Here is a 9,110-nt window from a genome sequence, read left to right as displayed (position 1 = left end):
AGACTCCACAACAAAGACTCCAACTGATCAAACACACACATCCACACATGTGCAATAAGACTAAGTGCAATACTCTTTTCTGACAAAGTTGTATTTTTATCTTGTTGTATATTTTATTCTATTTTATTCTACTGTATATAGTATTTTATTCTATTCTGTACAGTTGTGTACAGTATATTATTCGTATTGTATTCTAATTTTTGCTGTATAACTTTTGCACTGTCCACTTCCTGCTGTGACAAAACAAATTTCCCACTTGTGGGACTAATAAAGGTTATCTTATCGTATCTTATTACAGAATGTATGGTTTTATACTGCAATTGAAGAGAGATTAAAAAATACGGTTTCAGTGGAATTGGAAAAAGGCATTTTTGTCCACAAAGGTGTCGAGAGGGAGCATCTGGCATATGTAAATAATAATAATGCGGTCGAATCAGTTTTGTTGCTGATCTTTGATGTCCAATACTCTAATGACCACGAATGTTGCATCCCCAAACTATTTATTATATGGAAAATATTTAGTTTATATATTTACAACTTTTATTAGATAAAGTCTTTTTAGTAGACTGTTTTCTATCAGTCTAACGCTGAACTTTAGTAGCAAATGTCAGTAATAAAACCACTTATTCATTACAGAACAGTATTTTAGTGACAAAGAGCACAGTATCTATTAAGACGATTGTTATTTCAGCGAAATATTTGTTGTTTAAAGACTTCACTGACAGAAATGTCTGTCAAAACAGGCTAATGTCTTGATAAATCGAGCAGATATTTGAAATTTACACAGCAACATTCTCGCCTGAAAATATCTTAAAAGTTTATTTTGTGACCCAGAAAGAATAATATTAAAACTAAATAGCTGCCATTGTTGAAAGCTGGAATTGGCTGGGCCACGGTATGAATTCTGGGATAGGTTGGGCCACGACGGATACACCCGACCCATCTTTCAAATCCGCGGAAATGAATAACGAATTTGTCCGCCGCATTTGGAGAAGCCTTCGAATTGGGACAGCCTCCATTGGCTGGCTGTGACATAATTGGCCTTCCAATGTGGCCTCCAAAGGATAATGTGTATTATCTGTAACATATCAGGCTGATGAAACCGTAACTGATGAACGGTGTTACAGTTGCAGAGAACAGTATAAGTCTGTTGTGGTAAATGTTGTTACAGCATGTATAAATAGCCCGTGTTTGTGGCAGACTGTTGCTTATGGCCATACCACCCTGAACATGTCTGTTCTCAGAAGCTAAGCAGGCTTGGCCAGTACTTGGATAGGAGACTGCCTGGGAATATATTGCTGTAAGCTTTTTCACTTCTGACTGCCTTGCTAAACAATTTAACAAATTATCAAATTAATTCCCATAAACCTGTTTACAACTCCCTACCAACCTAAACATGACTGAACACATCACATAGGGTTGAGCCTCGTTATTACTTTGATGAGAGTACCAGGTGCTGTAAGTTTTTTCACTTCCCTGCAGAGGGCGCTGATGACACAGGGAAGAATGCATTTATATATGAAGGCAAAATGTGTTTTTTTTTTTTTTTAAATCCAGAAACCAATATTATGAACAAAAATAAATCAATTAAGTAAACTGGTTAATTATGAATATAAATAGGGACTGAGCTCAAAAAATGATCTGAGGCAGCAGGAGTTCAGCTGCCCTGCTACTCCTAGTCTTCACTCCATTGACAAAATGATAAATCAGTCTTCCTATAGTGTGTGTGTGTGTGTGTGTGTGTGTGTGTGTGTGAGTAGTAGAGAGAGATATCGACAGAGAGAGAGTGAGTGAGTGTGAGAATGGCTGTGTGTTTGTTACAAACGCACTTGATAATGAGGGTAAGAAGCTGCAGCAATGCCCCCAAGAAGCCTGGAGGCAGACAGAGATGGAAGCAGGACAACTGTGCCATCCACAGTCCACAAGAGTATCAAAGGTCCAAGGCCACACATCCTGGTGACATCTGCGCATCCATCCCAGCAGGAGAAGGAGCGAGGCCCCAGATGGAGTACCCACGGAATCCCAGAGGACCAGAGGCAACAGGTAGTCAACCCTGCTAGGGAGTCGACAGAGGCCTAGAGCCCCATGGTACAAGTCGAGAACAGGCACCCAGGAGCCCCCCTTACAAGGAGGAGGTCCAGACCACCCTGAGCCACCAAGGGAGCGGGCCAATGACAACATCAGGTAGGGGGCAGAAGTGTCCAGCTGTTTTTGAGCTGCTTTTAAGCATGTTTCTAGCAACCGTATGTTTGTTTTGATTAGTGGCCCAGATTTATGGCGCTGCGCTCCCACAATACATTGTGCCATTACGTCAATTCCAAAGCCCTAAGGCAACACACACACACACACACACACACACACACACACACACACACACACACACACACACACACACACACACACACCATTTTTTCACTCACTGTGACCCACCCACTAGTGACACACAGGAAGACAAGCAGAAAACCAGGATGAATCCATCTCACCACAAACCACCTATAGACCCCTTCCCACGCACGTTGTGAAATAGGGGCATAGAAAGATGCCCTCCCCAACTCAGTGTTAGGGTGCTATGTTGGGTTGGTCCATTGTGAGTGTACTGGATGAGTATGACTGTGTGAAAACGATTATATACAACTTTTAAAACTTAAAAATCAAGTAGATAATAATGGATAAGCAATAGGGAGACAAGAGAAGCTAGTTTACAATCTAACACAGAAACTGACCTTCAGCGACAGAAAACGTTTATGTCAGTGTTACTCTAAATCCTCATCTTTGACTTATTAACACAAAAGGCAACATTTACTTTAAAAACGTTCTTCTTTCATTGTGGAATATGTTCTGAGAATATTCAGCTGGATTTGATTCACACAGCTGAGGTAAAATAAATTAATATAATATAATATAAATCTAATAATATAATATAAATAGCATAAAAACATATTGCTGAGTTACAGTTTAAATTATTTCTCACCCTGAGGTGTGCTCTCTGTGAGATACTCAAGGATTAACAATGATGTGTTTACCAGAGAATTCTTGATAACCACAACTTAACACCTTATGAGTGCTGCAGAGTGCTGATGCACCTCGTTCCAAAGCTGTGAACAATGGAAACTGTTCTGAGAGCAGAAGAAATCCTTGTATTATTGCAATAATTCTAGATGTTATCACGCTACATAAAAGTGTTATTAAATGTGTTATGTAACACTTTGTTTCTGAACTTGTACATGTCTACCATTTGATACTTCTGACCAAATGGTAAGTAATTAATTTTAAATGTCAGAATTGTTTAAACACTTTGCAGTATTGATTCGACCATGAGCTCCACTCTATAGCAAATTATTCTAGTGTCAAATGTGAAGCCATCTGGCAGACACCCAAAGCTTGTTTAAAACAGTTCACACAAGAGGACAATGATCCCAAACACAGCAGCAAATCTATTACAGAATGGCTGCAAGAAAAGTGTTTCAATAGCCCAGTCAGTCCACACCTCAACCTGACTGAAACGCTGTGATGAGACCTTAAGAGAGCTGTGCATAAACCAGTGCTCACAAACTTCAAGGAACTGACCAAAGTGGTAAAGAAAACTGGAGGAAAATCCTCTATAACAATGTGAGAGACTGATAGTCACATAGAAAACATTCACTTCATGTTTTTGTTGCTACCCACATAGCAAAATTGGTATGGCCCCGATCCCGCCCACACAATGTGCTTACACATGGCCCACATACTGCAAAGAATGACGGCCCTATGGTGGCCCCGATCAGGTTTGCCAGAGGTAATCCAAACATGCGCCAGCACAAGGCCAGTTGCAGACACACTGGTGGTCCCGAGCTCTTCCTCCTGAGCTACAGCCACCCACTGGCACAAATGAGTAAACCACCACGCCACCCTGAACACGCCCGATCTCGTCTGATCTCGGAAGCCAAGCTGGGTCGGGCCTGGTCAGTACTTGGATGGGACACCGCCTGGGAATACCAGGTGCCGTGAGCTTTTGCACTTCAACACACAAATGACAGTTTAAATGTTGAAACGGATGTGAGGCACTCTTTAAGCTCATTTTCCAATAGGATGGTTAGTGAGTCTTGCGCAAAGAGCTCTTCCGCTCATGTAGTAATGTCAAATTCTTCAAGCGTTACATCAATATCTCTGTACATGCACAGAGCACCTGTAGATGTTTTTGTGCAAAGACTCACAATTGTTTATGACGTGAATATTGCAGCATTAAGTATGCATTATAACTGTGTTGTCATGTGCAGCTATTAAAAAAAGTAGAAACTAATCAATATCCTTCACTCTAAATTGTTTTTTAAATCCCAATAAATGGGTTACAGTATCTACATGAACCCCGTTGTCGAGAAAGCCTCTCACTTACGGCCATACCAGCCTGTTCTCATCTGATCTCTGAAGCTGAGCAGGGGCGGTCCTGCATAGTAGCGTCACCTTCACCTTGCTCCGTGTTAGAAACTCCATGATATCGTGTTCCCTGCTCAGGGTAGCACACTGATGCGCATTTATTCAGTGCTCTTCGGGACCGCAGTCGGCAGCCAATAAGAGTTCAAACTGGTTGCACATGGGTGTCAGGCTGACACTGCGCCCGCTGCAAACTACAAGGTTAACAAGTTCCTCTCGACTGAGGCCAGACGGACTAGCCACAGAGATTTTGTACATTTACAGAATAAATAAGTTTGTGTATTTCCTAAATATTTGGTTGTTGTTGTTTTTTTTGTTTTGCACAAAAGCGAAATGCAATGAGGAGCGTTGTCATGAAGCTTTTCCTGAAGCTGCCTCCACTGAGTGAGCAGCGGCGCCCTCTGCAGTTTGTGTGTGGAAGTGCAAAAGCTTACAGCACCTGGTATTCCCAGGCGGTCTCCCATCCAAGTACTGACCAGGCCCGACCCTGCTTAGCTTCCGAGATCAGACGAGATCGGGCGTGTTTAGGATCCTTCCATCGTATTATTCAAGGTGGGGTGGCGGAACCTATTCAAGGTACCATAAGGCAAGTGGTGAGGCACTCCCCAGGACAGGCACCACCACATTTGCATCTTTGGTCCAGTTGGCCAATTAGGATCTCTCTCTCTCTCTCTCTCTCTCTCTATATATATATATATATATATATATATATATATATATATATATATATATAAAAAAACACCCAGCGCGCCCCTGCGGGCGGTTTATCCTTCAAGCTCGGGTCCTCTACCAGAGGCCTGGGAGCTTGAGGGTCCTGCGCAGTATCTTAGCTGTTCCCAGGACTGCGCTCTTCTGGACAGAGATCTCCGATGTTGTTCCCGGGATCTGCTGGAGCCACTCGCCTAGCTTGGGAGTCACCGCACCTAGTGCTCCGATTACCACGGGGACCACCGTTACCTTCACCCTCCACATCCTCTCGAGCTCTTCTCTGAGCCCTTGGTATTTCTCCAGCTTCTCGTGTTCCTTCTTCCTGATATTGCTGTCATTCGGAACCGCTACATCGATCACTACGGCCGTCTTCTTCTGTTTGTCTACCACCACTATGTCCGGTTGGTTAGCCACCACCATTTTGTCCGTCTGTATCTGGAAGTCCCACAGGATCTTAGCTCGGTCATTCTCCACCACCCTTGGGGGCATCTCCCATTTTGACCTCGGGACTTCTAGGTTATACTCGGCACAGATGTTCCTGTACACTATGCCGGCCACTTGGTTATGGCGTTCCATGTATGCCTTGCCTGCTAGCATCTTGCACCCTGCTGTTATGTGCTGGATTGTCTCTGGGGCATCTTTACACAGCCTGCACCTGGGGTCTTGCCTGGTGTGATAGACCCCAGCCTCTATGGATCTTGTACTCAGAGCTTGTTCTTGTGCTGCCATGATTAGTGCCTCTGTGCTGTCTTTCAGTCCAGCTTTGTCCAGCCACTGGTAGGATTTCTGGATATCAGCCACCTCCTCTATCTGCCGGTGGTACATACCGTGCAGGGGCCTGTCCTTCCATGATGGTTCCTCGTCTCCCTCCTCTTTCTTGGGTTTCTGCTGCCTGAGGTATTCACTGAGCACTCGGTCAGTTGGGGCCATCTTCCCAATGTATTCTTGGATGTTCCTTGTCTCATCCTGGACTGTGGTGCTGACACTCACCAGTCCCCGGCCCCCTTCCTTCCGCTTAGCGTACAGCCTCAGGGTGCTGGACTTGGGGTGAAACCCTCCATGCATGGTAAGGAGCTTTCTTGTCTTTATGTCAGTGGCTTCTATCTCCTCCTTTGGCCAGCCTATTACCCCAGCAGGGTACCTGATCACGGGCAGGGCGTACGTGTTGATGGCCCGGATCTTGTTCTTACCATTCAGCTGACTCCTCAGGACTTGCCTGACCCTCTGCAGGTACTTGGTGGTTGCAGCCTTTCTAGCGGCCTCTTCATGGTTCCCATTTGCCTGCGGGATCCCCAGGTACTTGTAACTGTCCTCTATGTCTGCAATGTTGCCTTCTGGTAGTTCAATCCCCTCAGTTCTGACTACCTTCCCTCTCTTTGTTACCATCCGACTACACTTCTCCAGTCCGAACGACATTCCAATGTCATTGCTGTATAGCCTGGTAGTGTGGATCAGTGAATCGATGTCTCGTTCACTCTTGGCATACAGCTTGATGTCATCCATGTACAGGAGGTGGCTGACAACTGCTCCGTTCCGTAGTCGGTATCCGTAGCCAGTCTTGTTAATGATCTCACTGAGGGGGTTCAGGCCTATGCAGAACAGCAGTGGGGACAGAGCATCTCCTTGGTAGATCCCGCACTTGATGGTAACTTGTGCTATGGGCTTGGAGTTGGCCTCTAGTGTTGTACGCCACATCCCCATTGAGTTCCTGATGAAGGCTCTTAGGGTCCCATTGATCTTGTACAATTCTAGGCATTCCAGTATCCAGCTGTGGGGCATAGAGTCATAGGCCTTCTTGTAATCAATCCAGGCAGTGCACAGGTTGGTCAGTCTGGTCTTGCAGTCTCGGCTGATTGTTCTGTCTACCAGTAGCTGGTGTTTTGCACCTCTGGTATTCTTGCCAATTCCTTTCTGTGTCCCGCTCATGTATTGACCCATGTGCCTGTTCATCTTAGCCGATATGATGCCTGACAGGAGCTTCCATGTAGTACTGAGGCAGGTTATTGGTCGGTAGTTGGAGGGGACTGGTCCCTTCTTGGGGTCCTTGGGGATCAGGACCGTCCGGCCTTCAGTTAGCCATTCCGGGTGTCTCTCGTTAACTAGCAGCTGGTTCATTTGTGCTGCCAGACGCTCGTGGAGTGCAGTCAGCTTCTTCAGCCAGTAGGCGTGAACCATGTCGGGCCCTGGTGCTGTCCAACTCTTCATACTGGAGACCCTTTCTTGGATATCTGCCACTGTGATGGTTACTGGACCCTGTTCAGGGAGGTCGCTGTGGTCTGCCCTCAGATCCACTAGCCACTGAGCATTGCCGTTATGGGTTGCATCCTTCTCCCATATGCTCTTCCAGTATTGCTCCGTCTCCAGCCTTGGTGGTGCTGTTCTCTTATTGTTCCCTTGCCACTGAGAGTACACCTTTGCTGGTTCTGTGGAGAACAGCTGGTTTATTCTCCTGCCTTCTATCTCTCTGGTGTACCTCCTCAAGCGGCTGGCCAAGGCTGTGAGTCTTTGCTTGGCAGTTTCCAAGGCCTCAGGTATGGACAGCTTGCTGTATTTCTTAGGCACCTTATTTGTCGCACCTTTCTGCAACTCCGTTAGTTGGCTAACCTCCCTCCGTGCTACTTTGCTCTTGCCCTCTAGCCTCCTTCTCCATGGAGGGTACTGCCCCTTGTGGCTGTTCAACTTGTAGCCAAGCATCTCACTGATGCCGTATTGTAGATCAGCTTGTTAGTGTCGGTAATCGTGGTTGTAGGTATTGCCCGTAGTGCTGCATTAACATCATCTAGCAGACCTTCTGAGGGTACTTCACGTAATCTTGGTAACCGGCTACGGGGGATCCAGGTTTCAAGCTTGGCCATGATCCTATTTTTCAGGTCAGCTCCTCTCGCACTCAACGATCCTTCTCCTATCGCACTTGGGGCTATGTACCCAATCTCGGGTGGGGGTGATGATATCTCCCCCCTGACCTGGCGTCCTGACTCCTCCTTGCCGTAGCATTTGTGTTGTACCTCGTCAATCTCTAGCTGTGAGAGCAGTCCCTTCTTTCGAATGTTGGAACACTGAGCTACTAGTTGTTTCGCCGTCATTGTGGATGTTGGGTATCGAAGAATCCATAGGTCCCTCATCCTATTCATGTAGCCCCTTCCACCGGGGTTACTTGCGTAGTAGCATTCCAACAACGCCCTGTTTTTGTCCCTTGCCCACCGATGCCTTCTTGTTCCAGTAGCCCACTTTTCGTCAGGGTGCCCTGGTTCCTCAACACCTGACGCGGACCTTGTTGATCCGGGCGACGTCCGAGCCGGCATGCCTTCATATTTATCTGTCTCGCTCATGTCTGCGGTAGGCTTGCTTAGCATAGGGGGTCTAGCCTTAGGACCCTTACTGGATACAGACGCCCCAGGCAGGAATCGAACTTGCGATCCTCTGTTCCAAAGGCGTGTAGTTTAACCACTACGCTATCCAGCTGCTTATATATATATATATATATACATACACTGAACAAAAATATAAACGCAACACTTTTGTTTTTGCTCCCATTCCCCATGGGATGGACGTAGAGACCTAAAATTCATTCCAGATACACAATATAACCATCCCTCCCAAACAGTGGTCACAAATCAGTCCAAATGTGTGGTAGTGGGCACATCTGCTATATTGAGATAATCCATCCCACCTCACAGGTGTGCCACATCATGAGTAGTGCACAGGTGTACCTCAGACTGCCCACAACAAAAGGCCACCCTGGAATGTGCAGTTTTTTGCGCTATTGGGGGTCTGGGGACCCAGAACCGGTCAGTATCTGGTGTGACCACCATTTGCCTCATGCAGTGCAACACATCGTCGCATGGAGTCTATCAGATTGTCAATTGTGGCCTGTGGAATGTTGGTCCACTCCACTTCAATGGCTGTGCGAGGTTGTTGGATATTCGTGGGAACTGGTACACGCTGTCGTATACGCCGGTCAAGCACATCCCGAACATGCTCAATGGGTGACA

General features: G+C 46.1%; 1 pseudogene; it reads left to right on the top strand.

The window, feature by feature from the left end:
- The first annotated feature begins 3,871 nt into the window (after positions 1–3,871).
- Positions 3,872–3,990, top strand: LOC146682205 (5S ribosomal RNA; annotated as a pseudogene).
- Positions 3,991–9,110: the final 5,120 nt, after the last annotated feature.

This window comes from Copadichromis virginalis, linkage group LG23 (assembly GCF_057382275.1).
Source record: "Copadichromis virginalis isolate Kocher_CV1m ecotype Utaka linkage group LG23, C_Virginalis_male_GT1.1, whole genome shotgun sequence".
NCBI classification, from domain to species: Eukaryota; Metazoa; Chordata; class Actinopteri; order Cichliformes; family Cichlidae; genus Copadichromis; species Copadichromis virginalis.
This window is presented reverse-complemented; position numbering and strand designations above follow the sequence as displayed.